This window comes from Musca autumnalis, unplaced genomic scaffold, assembly GCF_047663935.1.
Source record: "Musca autumnalis isolate F117 unplaced genomic scaffold, ASM4766393v1 scaffold_3, whole genome shotgun sequence".
Classification (NCBI taxonomy): domain Eukaryota; kingdom Metazoa; phylum Arthropoda; class Insecta; order Diptera; family Muscidae; genus Musca; species Musca autumnalis.
In genome coordinates this window covers 242108275-242121253 of record NW_027411866.1, presented here as the reverse complement: position 1 = coordinate 242121253, position 12979 = coordinate 242108275, and positions in this window count along the sequence as shown.

Genomic DNA, 12979 nt, shown 5'->3' with positions numbered 1-12979 from the left:
CAAAACCTGGACCTATATAAGCCAACTTTGGTAGGAATGTTTTCTGGCCTCTAAAGACACAAAATACCAAATTACAACCAATTCTGTGGTCAAATCGGTCTAATACATTCAAAATATATTAAAATGACGCGTACTATATATGGGGCCTTATATGGGGGCTATACCAAAACGTGGACCTATATAACCCAACTTTGGTAGGAATATTTTTTGGCCTCTGGAGACACAAAGTACCAAATTACAACCAATTCGGTGGTAGAATGGGCCAAATATCTTAAAAATTCCTTAAAAAGACGACGCGTCACGCGTCATTTTGTATGGGGGCTATACGAAAGCGTGGACCTACATAGCCCGCTTTCAATACCAAAAGTTCTACGTAAATATAACATATTTTCCCCAAAATTTCATCAACCTATGTCAATCCGTTCGGACGCTAGAGTGATTTCCACAGACGTACGGACATGGCTATATCGATGTAGAATTGCACGCTGATCAAGAATATATGTACTTTGTTGGGTCTACAATGATTATTTCGAGTAGTTACAAACGTAGTGACAAACTTAATATATCCTATGGTGGAGGGTATAAAAATCAAAGTGATCCGGCAGCAGGATTTTTGTGTGGGAGGTACCCGAAGGGGTGGACAATTGTAGTAAATATTCTAACCTGATCTATATCTGGTGAATACATTAGGATGTGTAAAGTATGGACCGAATCGGTCACTATCTTCAAGAGTTATCGGGCTCACAACTTTTCCGAACATTTTTGAACTTTTGTGTGGGAGGTACCGGAAGGAGTGGACCGAATCGACTGATCCGTTCGAGAGTTTCTTGCGCTCCACCCGTTACACACGGTGTCAAAGGGATTTTTTGCAACTTTCAGGTTATTTTCTCAGGAAGTATGGACTTGCCCCTGATGAAACTTGTACCGTCGTATGGGGGGAAGTGAATACAAGTTGTTACAACAAAAATCGAAGCGATTCGAGAGCAGGCCTTAAACTGAACTTATCCGAAATTTTGTATGGGAGGTACCCGAAGGAGTGGAACGATTGAGTCCATATTGGAACCTTATCTAAGTCTGGTAGACGTTTCACGATTTGCAAAGTATGGACCAAATCGGTTACTCGATACTTGGGGTCTAAAACCGTTATTTCGATGAGGCACATTTTGCCGGTATGAAAGTGTACATACCCTCGTTAGCATAAATGCTGAGGGTATAACAAAAATTTTTTTAATTAAGTTTTCCCTACAATTATCATGAACACTCAATGATCTCCTAACAATAGCACTGTTCGATAACCCAAAAGTTTGTACAAATTTGTACAAACTTTTACAAAATGCTGTTCGATAACAAACTTGTTCAATAAAAGTGAAATGAGACGTAGTTGCAAGAACTTGCAAAAACTTTTTACTTGCGGAGTTATCGAACATACCTAATGTTGATTCCTTTTTTTACCTCTTCTTCTCCTTCCCTGGCTCCCGTATTCGATGTCACGTACAAGAACTACGATCAGAAACATTCATATTGTTATGGAATCAGGTACGAGGGGCACTAGAAAACCTTCTGACCTAGGCAACACGCAGTGTCGCCAGGCGTCATTTGACTTTTTTTTGGAAAGTTTGACAGTTTTTAGCTTAAGCGTACTCAGGACAGTTTGTCCTACGACCATGTGTTGTGCTGTTCACAGTGACCTGAAAAAATCACTTTGCAAAAAAAAAAATGGAATTAACTTGTGAATATTTTCGTTCCATCATTTTTCACAATTTTCGACGTGGATAATCACGGCAAGAATGCATTAACAAATTAAATGTTTGTATGTCGAGAAAGGGCCATCCTATAGCACTATGAAAAACTGGTTTAATGAATTCAATCGTGGTCCACACTCCCCAAAAGTCGAAGGTCGTCAGGGTCGTCCAAAAACGGCCGTTGTGCCAGAAAAAAATTAAGCCGTGCTTGAACGGGTAATACAAGATCGCCTTTTTATATAACGGGAAATAGAGGCATCCTTGGGAATTTCTTCCACCAACTAACATTTGATATTGCATGAACACCAGGCCGCAAAAATTGATTTTTCTCGCAAGATCCGGCAAAATTGGTAAATCGCTCAAAAACGGCTCATGAGGATTGGTGCAAAGAAATTGTGAATAAGAACAATCGCGGTGCTTGAAACAACATTTATGAGATCGTCACAGGCGACGAATCTTGGATCTATGCTTAGGAGCCCAAAACAATACAGGAATCGACAGTTTGGATCTTTGAAAGTGAGCCAAATCCAACGAAAGTTGTTCATATAAGAAGAACTTCGAAGTAAATAGTCGCCTCGCGATTATACGGCTTGTGGAATGTAGGACTGTTAATTCTGAGTGGTACACTATAATTTGTTTGCCTGAAGTCTCCTGAGGAATTCGAAAAACGAACAAGAGAAGACGAATTATTCTGCAGCATGACAATGCGAGCTCTCACACATCGATTCAAACCAGCGCCTGTTTGAGCGAACAAAATGTGGAATTGACGGGAATCCACTGACTATTTCATTTGATTCCAGCATATCAAGAAAAAAAGGCGTCAACGATTTTCACCGCCAGAAGATGCTGTTGAAACGTTCAAAAACCATATTTTGGAGGTGTCTCAATCGGAGTAGAAGAAGTGATTGAACAATTGGTTTGAGCGCATGAAAAAATATATAAATCATGCTGAAGACTGCTTAAGAAAACAATAAAACTATTTTTTATGGTAAATATTCGCGATTTCATTGTTAAGCAAGATAGTTATCGTGCAGCCCTCGTATACACTTTCATACGGGCAAAGTGTTTCTCATCGAAATAATAGCTTTGTTCCAGTACTTTTCTAATGGTAAAAGTGGTAAAAGAGAAATCTATCAAAAATGCTCTCTCATGAACAGTTTAACCAAAAAAAAACAAAAAGAAACATAAAAATGCACTTTTCTTCTTTTATTTCATTTTGTTTTGTCCGCGTTCGCTTATTTCTTCTGTTGTTGTTTATTTTTTCTTCATTGTCAAATGATCGTCAAAAAATATCGAAAAATCAGTTTTACCATTTTTTACCCGAAGAAATTTGTATGGCAGCCTGTGGTAGAAGAGAAAGGCATCTCCTCCGTGGTTGGAGCGCAAGATATCTCTCGAAGGGATATGTCGATTTGGTCCAAAATGTGGCCTTCGTAATATTTTGTACAAACTTAGTTTAAGTCCGAAGATAAGCCATATTGGTTCTCTCCTTCAGGTGCCTCCCCCAGAAAAGTTCGAAAATGTTCGGAACAATTGTGCGCACGATAACTCTTAAAGGGAGTAACCGATTTGGTTCAGGTTAGACCTTTCTCTCGAATCGCTTTGATTCATTTTGCTAACTCTTGTATTCGCTGCCCCATTACGACGGTGCAATACTTCCTGAGAAAATGACCCGAAAGCTGTAAGAACCTACCAAAGCACCATGAGTAGTGGATGTAGCGCACGAACGGATAATCCGACTCTGTTCAAAATTTGGCAAAACAAAAAAACAATGTTCCACAACATCCCATACGGGACAAGGGAGACTTCTCTCATATCAATGAGTGCACCCCGATTCATATTTAGCTCAATGATATGGGACCTACTGTTTATCGCCGAGTCCGAACGGCGTGTCTTAAGACACCACTTATGGAGAAGTTTTTCAAGGCTGAAATACTCAGGAAATGTCGCCAACATTACTGAGGGGTATTTTGCCACCATCGAAAAATGTTTGATGTTGCCTGGCCGGGGAATCGAACCCCCGGGCGTGCATACCATTGCACCACGGTGGCACCCAAAATTTGGCAGTCATAATATTTTGCCCAAACTTAAGTCGAGTTCTAAGATGGGCCATATCGATTCAAACTTATAAGTACATCCCCCACAATAGTTCAAAACTTTTCATAATAATAATGAGCACGATAAATCTTGAAGAGAGTATGCGATTTGGTCCGTACTTTGATCATCGTTATATTTCTACGTTTGCAGTGCTGCTCAACACATTTGCAAGTGGAATGACTAGTCCATATGTTATATAGTTCTGAGGTAGTTTGTGGATTTGAAAAGCAAATATTTTAGTAGATTGATTGTTTATTGGGTCCCTTTTAAAGATTTAAAAATTGCACTTATTTTATAAAAATATATAAAACAAAGCTCGAATTTACTTTTGGTTCTGCTCAAAACATTTGCTTTCTCAGCTGCAAATGATTGGTTTGATTCAAAATCTGAAGAAATTATTGTTGTTTTGATAATATATTGTGAACTAATCATTTTATTTTTTATCTGGAGATATCGTTAAGGAAACCAGTTAACTAAATTAATATATATAATGTATATAATAATTAAATTTATACTGGAAGGTAGTTAAAGAATGAAACTTAAGCCAAAACACCAAATTTTTTCAATGACCTTTGTCTTTATACACCCTAATATTATAGTTTACAATTGGTATTTGCTCTCAGAAAATTTTACAAGCTCAGAAGGGGTGTTACGAAATCAAAAAGTCATTTAAAGCAGGGTTATAACATCTTTTTGTTGGACTATTTCTTGATTTTATATGAAAGGTCACACTGGCTCCTCGCAACACGCAGTGTTGCCTAGGCCAGATAGTTTTCGTGCAGCCCTCGTACATGTGTGCTTTTTACCTGCATTAAAAATGTGTATTTGTGACGTTTTGAAACACGTAGATTAGCAGTTATTAAGTACTACGGCTTTAAGAAACATAATACTTCACACTTTTGCAGTTATTTGCCAAGCAACTGACGATACGGCCCTACCGTCGATACCTGGCGATTTTCTACTTCTAACCCGTCAGATTCTACTTCTCAACTTCAAAGCGTTTCTTATCCGAAGGCTCATCCAATTCCCCAATTAGCGGAGGAGTGAGTGTCCAACTTTTAACTGTCTCATCATATAAACGATTTTCCTTAATAAAATAAAATATTAAGTTTATTTTATCCATAATTGTAAAAGGCTGAGGTTTGAACCTGGGTTCTTTCCAACAAACAGACAATTTTGTCGAGGTCTTATTGTTCTAAGCAACTGCCAATCTAACAAACTTCTGAACTGGAAGGCATTACAATTCATGAAGAAAAAAATCTTCGATTTTATATGTGTGTGTATTGAAGAAGGATTTAGAAACACCAGAAAAGACTTCACAACTGCAAATTTGGAATAAGTTTAGTATATATACAAGTTTTCAAACTCAGCCTTTGTCTAGCACCACATCTAAATATACCTGATGAGCTGGCTTAAACCACCAGCGAAACGATCGTAGCATATTGTTTGGATGTGTGTGGACTTCGCTAGATATCACTTTTTCAATACAAAACTCCTTAGGTCATGATAAGGTCAATTAATTTAATTAAATAAAAACTCTCTCAAACAAATGACCTTCGTCCTAATAAAACAACAATTAAATAAAAACTCTGTGTATAGTTAACCTGTATTTAAACTCAATCCTCTGAAAGGTTTCCCATTAACTGATGTTAATTTTGGGTTCCACTTTGAACTATTGCCATCAATCCTTGGAGACCACTATGTAACTTCTCAACATGCACTTGTTCCATCATTTCCTACATTTACAACCTTATTGTTGCATGGACGTAGAATTGTAACAAATTACCCTAATGTAGTCTTCCACATAACCTACAATATTATTTGCGACACAACGTAATAATTTGTTACGATTTCATAATAGTCAATATCTCCACTGCAAAGCTATATCTTTGAGTGACTTGCACAATTATCCGAGGAGCCTCCTCTCCATAGGTCACAAATGACCTAGAATGGCCCTTCCTTCCTAATGAATTTTAACACACATGACATTCTCTAATATCGAAACTTATTTTGATGAGTTTTTTCCATCCCGATGAAATCTTCACCCCGAAAAATCTAAAATAGAATTGTTTTAAAAATAAAAATTACATTATTGAACTTTCAATAGATATGCAAATTTTATGATTTTCAAAGCATATCGAAAGTTTTAACTTTTGCCATAAACACAATTATTGCATTAAATTTATAACAACATTCCATAGAATATTTTCAACATCACAAAGAAAGTCAATCAAAATGCAATCACACAATTCAAAGCCATAAAGAGAAAAAGCAACAACACCATTTCGTTATGTCCTTCATTTTCAATTCTTTGCTATTTATGGACTTCTCCCCCAACAGCTTTATAATTATACAATAATAATAAAATAACCAAAAAAAAGTTAGCAAAGAATAAAAAATTGAAACTCCGACAACGATTTCTATGGAATTTTTGTGCGAAGTTTGTGGTGGGTTGGTGTCCCTTCTTCTTTGTCGAACTTTTATGAAAAATAGCAAAAATATTTACAAAAACCAAATTAGAAATGAAATTATAAATTTGAATACATCAGCACTAGCAGCGGCAACGTTTCACGCTGAAAGGCTCTGATTGTCGCCACTTGTTATGCTAAGCATGGTGGACGAAGTCTGGTCAAATTATAAAACCACATAAAACGAAACTAACCACATTTGAAAGAAAAATATGCAAAAAGAATAACAAAAACAAACCATTAATAGGAAGTTGAAGAGGGATATATTTTTTGTGTTTGAGGTTAGGATGAAAAACGACCACTTCATCAATAGCAATCATTAATGTTTTACTTTTTCTTTGATTACACTGTCGAAAACAGACATCTTGTAATGATGGTAGGCATTTTTTATAATTTTATGTTAATAGTAGGCGAACGAAAATATGAATTAGACAAGGTTTCAAATATGTTTCATAATGAATTCGTACTTATAGAAAAGAACTTTGTGGAAGATCAAAGGCACACAGTTTACAAACAAAAAAACGAACTTTACCAAAACCATAGAGGGAGCATATTTTAAATACCATAACGAATAAATACAAATAACCAAAAGAAAAGCAACATACTCAACCATCGACCATGTCTCGAGACGATAATAGGAGTCGATTTGGTCCATCCGACCCAAACAGGTTAAATATGCTTTCATTGGAAGAATAATTGTCTGGTTTGGGTCGGATGGACCAATTAAGGTATGACGTAAAGTAAATACGGCCTTGGACCCTAAACAGACAATTCCAACCTTAAAGCACTGAGGAGAATCTGTTATGGTATGGGTCTTTATCGATAAGATGTGTTATTTAAACATTCTGAAGGATAATTTGGAGTGATGTAGGGGATGGAAGATACCAAGGTTTTAACATGGCAAAGCCCAGGATTTATCTTGGTCCCTCTTTCATCTCAAGTTGACAATGACCTCGCCGTGGTGTCCCCTGGGGAACTGCCTTTAACTCCCGTTAAAGGTAGTGAGCTAACATGTGCCGTGCGTTCACCCATAAGAACGTTAAAAACTTGGGTTTGGGCGTCGGGTTAGTAACTCTCCCCTAGAAAAAACAGCCTACTATGAAAAAACGAAAGAAAAGAAAAACAAATCCCTCTAAAGTTGACGAACCCCGCAAACGTTTAAAGGACCATGATCTGCGAATCTGCACCTGGAATGTTCGCACTCTTTATAGAGAAGGTGCAGTCTTCGCATTGGCAGACGTACTTGAAAAGTACAAGGCCGATATTACTGCCATACAGGAAATACGATGGATTGGGAAAGGCGTCACAACAACACCTAAAGGTGACGCACTGTTTTATAGCTGCCATGACGTAAAGCATGAGTTTGGTTGCGGATTCGTAGTTAGTCGGAGGCTAAAACATCTGGTATCAAGCTTCACCCCAGTGAATGAAAGACTTCCTGCAATTCGAATAAAAGCTAAATTCTTCAACATCGGCTTTATTTACGCTCATGCTCCCACTGAAGAAAAGGACGAACAGACCAAAGCTATATCTTACGAGCGCTTAGAAGAAACTTATGAACGTTGCCCTGCCCATGACATTAAAATTATACTAGGCGATTTTAATGCCAAAATTGGAAAGGAGAATATCTTTGGCCCAACAGTCGGGAAATTCAGTCTCCACAGTGAAACATCTGACAATGGTATGAGGCTGATAGACTTTGCAGCTGCAAAAAACATGGTAGTTAGCAGTATGTACCAGATTTAATCATCTCGATATTCATAAGGGCACCTGGCTGTCTCCAGATCAAAGAACAAGTAATCAAATTGATCATGTTGTGATAGATGGAAGACATTCATCCAGCGTGTTGGATAGTATACTCAGGATATGGAAAGAACATTTTTCAAAACTGTTGGTATCCAATAGCATCGAAGACGACGAAGATACCACAGTCCCAATCCCAGCAGATGGTATTGAATGTATACCGCCCAGCCAAGATGAGGTAAAGACAGCAATAAATCGGCTGAAGAATAAGGCAGCAGGAGCCGATGGCTTACCAGCCGAGCTATTCAAAACCGGAGTCGACACGCTGATAAGGTGTATTCATCAGCTAGTTAGCACCATCTGGCAGGAAGAACGAGTACCCGACGATTGGAACCTGAGCATCCGGTGTTCCGTCCACAAGAAGGGAGATAAGACTGTATGCTCTAACTATAGGGGCATAAGTCTACTCCCTACTGCCTACAAGATCGTGTCAGGGATATTGTGCGAACGACTAAAGCCTATGGTCAACGAGATAATTGGACCATACCAATGCGGCTTTAGACCTGGCAAGTCCACCATTTACCAGATATTTACCCTGCGGCAAATCCTGGAGAAGACCCAAGAGATGCAGATTGACACCTACCACCTTTTTGTCGATTATAAAGCAGCCTTCGACAGCCCGCTGCGTTCAAAGGTATTCCAAGCCATGTCTGAATTTGGTATCCCCGCAAAGCTCATCCGGCTTTGTAAAATGACTTTAACTGACACGAGGTCCTCAGTTAAAATAGGAAAGAACCTCTCCGAAGAGTTTGGTACCAAAAGAGGTTTCAGACAAGGAGACAGCCTTTCGTGTGATCTCTTCAACATCCTGCTAGAAAAGGTTATACGAGAGGCAAAAGTGGCACAATCTACACCAATAGTCACATGTTACTTGCTTATCCTGATAGACATCATGGGCCGATCAGTAAAAGAAGTAACTGATACCTTTATGAAGGTCGAAGGAGAATCTGCTAAAGTGGGTCTGGCGTTAAACGGTGAGAAGACCAAGTTGATGGTGTCGACGCGCAATGCGTCCATTGAGCTCGGACCGACTGTGGAAGTTGGTTCCTATAATATTGAGGTAGTAAAAGACTTCGTTTACCTCGGCACCTCCGTAAACACAACAAACGACATCAGTTGTGAAATAAAAGGAAGAATTGTATTGGCCACAGATGCTACTTTGGTTTAAGTAAGCAGTTTAAAAACAAATCCAAATCTTGTCAAACAAAAATAACGCTCTACAAAACACTGAAACTACCCGTGCTGATGTATGGCTCCGAAGCCTGGTTACTTGCGCAAGAAGACATGGCAGTACTTGGTGTGTTTGAGAGAACAATTATTCGAAAGATCTACGGACCAATCTGCGTTGACGGTGAATATCGACGTCGCATGAACCACGAGCTGTATCCGCTATACAACGACATCAATATTGTTGCGTATAAATACGGACCGCTTGGAGGTGCACGCAGAATTGGCAGGCTAAGGAATGGCGCAAACAAGTGGACGATGAGGTGAACAGCCGCGGTATTCCAGAGTGCGAAGCAACAAATAGAGAGAATTGGAGATCTTGTCTTAGTTCGGCCTGTGGAACAAATGTTCTGTAATGGGCCAGCTAAGAAGAAGAAGGATAATTTGAAAAAATGGGGTTGGGGATAACCTTCCAATTTTATCAAGATAATGACCCCAAGCACAAATCACACATTGTGATGCTATATAACTGTCCAAAAGTGATTCGAAGACCTCCCCAATCCCGGATTTAAATCCTATAGAAAATTTATAGAGTATTTTGAAGACAAATTTAACAAGTCATAACATCTAAAGTGTAGGAGCCCTGAAAAATGCCTTGCAAAAAGAATGGGAGAAAATTCAGATTTCTTGTACCGCCTGGGATGTTTATGGAATAATTATTTTATGCCAAAAAGACTAAAAGCTGTAAAGGATAACATACCAAGTGCTAAACATCTACCCAGCAAAAAGTTTGCCTCCAAAGAGACAGTTAAATGATATGTACAAGTGATCTGGAAGTGCATCAAATTATGCATTTTCACTCATGATTTTTACAAGAGCGTGACTACTGAAAGAATATACTGCAGATGATAATGGAAAAATCGTTTGTTTTGCTGATTGTGCAAACAGGATATGTATTTTTGTTTCAAGGATCGGCTATATCCTGGAATTTCAAAAGGAAACAAACGGTGGCACTGTCAACCGCAACAGAGGCGGAATATATGGCAGTGTCTTATGCATTTATTTGGTTGAAGTCGAAGCACATCGATATTTATCATTTTCGAGATATGATTATTTATATGCTGCTACAACAACAACCGCAGAAGATCAATTCCACGGCAGCGGGTTCTTTGTACCGGATTACCCGAAACCAAAAGCTTTTCGACAAGCGACCCAGAATCAAAACTTATCCTGCTAAAACAACGACCGCAGAAGATGTGGCAAACGGCATCAAAGCTGCATGAAGACCACAAAAATGCAAAAATACATCGGCCCTATCTCCTTCTTAAACCACTTCATTAACATATGCATTAGTTCCCTCAAAAACCCAGATATGTGGGAAAAAAGTATCGTCGTACAGGCATATCTCCCTACTTTCCCCTGTAGTAAAAAATTTGAAAATTTGACACCTGCAACTCGTAGAGCACCAAAAGGCTTTCTGCTCGGACAGGAGCACTATCACAGCCATATGCGCAATAGCGACAGCAATATCAGAAGCTCTCAATAGTAAAGTATGTACCTCACAAGAGATTTGTCTTGGATTTGTCTAAAGCCTTTGACACAGTCTGTCATTCCGCACTCTTGAACGATATAAAATATACTACCCTTCCAAATTGGTTAAAAATATGGGTGGCATACTACACCCAGAAGAACTAAATCTGAACAGAGGCATATCATCAGCATGAGTGCAGAATGCTGAATGTTACAATACAGACTAAATAGCAATTAAAATACTTCTCCCCAAATCACCCTATGTTTATGAAGCCTTCATCATAAAGGCCCACACCTATCAGGTGGAGCTTTAGAAAGGATAAACATATCCTCCCCCCTAAATAGCTATAGTATAATATGGTATATTTGTAATTATCTTTAAATTGGCCTATGTGTTACAATATGGCTTCAATTACAAATGAAATAAATATACCCAATGCGGAAACCATAATATTACACTTTCCGCCTTAACTAACTTTAAATAAAAGGTGCTTACACCTGGTAAGTTTTTGCGGATTCTGAAACTGCATTGGTCATGGATGAGAAAATTTAAAAACTAAAAAAATCTCCGGAGGGATTTTCAAAGATATCGCGGTCAAAGTTCACATTTTTAGGACTTTTTTTAGGTTTTCGCGAGATGCAATAGATGTCAGGAGTGGGTGCATCTAAGGGGTTGCTCTGGACTCGTCCACGTGAGGGACTACGACAGGGACTATGTTGCTGCATGCTGTGTGAACACAGTTCCCAGTGAGTCGTCGTCGGATTACGAGACTCCCTCGTCGTCTGATTACGAAACTCCCCCGCAGTCCCCTCGACAACAACCGCACACGCAGCCTTTAACACCAGCCGTTGTTGTCCCAATCCCCGAAAATGCAGCCTTTTTGCAATTGAATTGCAATGGACTCCGAGGTAAGATCGAGGAGATAGTAGATTTTATGAGTCGGAAGAACATCAAGGTCGCGGCGGTGCAGGAAACCAAGCTGAACAACAACCACAGCTTAGAGCATTGTGATGGTTACAATGTTCTGAGGAAAGATCGCACCAGAAGTGGAGGTGGGGGATTGGCTTTCCTATTGCACCAGTCTGTCCAATACAGACCTATCTCGCTTGAGCCTGTCTCTAATGACCCGTACATGGAATGTATGAGGGTAGCAGTCAGGTGTGGAGCTGCCGAGATAGAGTTGCTGAATGTATACATCCCGCCGAGAAATAGCTGTATCCCTGATTATAGGCCTGACATTAGCCCGCTCTTGCAAGGTCATAATCGTCTGGTCCTGGGGGATTTTAATGCGCATCATGAGATGTGGCATTCGGCCCTCGGAAACGACCAGAGAGGTACAGCGCTGGCTGAGCAGATTGATAGCTCTACGTTTTGCACGGTCAATGAGGACGCCCCTACCAGAATTAGAGGAGAGTGTCACAGTTCGCCTGAGATAACCATCGTGTCACCTGGTCTGACAAATGACGTTACCTGGCAACCCATTTCCCTTGGATCAGACCATCTCCCCATAATTGTCTCCATTAGCAGACCACCCGACTTCATCACCTCTGAACGCCGCACGTTCGTCAATCATAAAAAAGCTGATTGGCCGAGTTTCAGAGAGTTCACCAATCACCGCTTCAGAGAATTGCCCAATCCTTCTGATGTTCGGGTAGCGGAAAGGACGTTCCGGGACATCATCACTGCTGCAGCCGCTCGCCATATTCCTGCTGGTCGAATACCCGAAGTAAGACCAAATTTAACAGCAGAGGCGACGGGATTAGCAAACGAGCGTGATGAGCTTCGTCGTATCAACCCCAATGACCCCAGTTTCAGGGAGCTGACACTGGAAGTTAACAGGCTGGTGGGCGAGCATAAGCGGAACAAATGGTTAAACCATCTGAAGAGCTGCAACATTGGAACCGGTATAGGTGAATTGTGGGCAAAGGTTAAGTCACTCTCGAACCCTGGAAGAAGGGAAGATAGGACCTCAGTCACGTTTGGCGACGTTACGTTGACTGACCCGAAGAGGTGTGCAAGTAATTTCAATCGACAGTTTGTCGAGCATCCCGAGAGTGACAGGGCGAAGAGAAGAGTATTACGTCGCATCAGATCTCTTCCTGCCGAGGATGAACCACCACAATTTACAATGGATGATGTTGCCAATGCCATCAGGAACGCTAAATCATCCA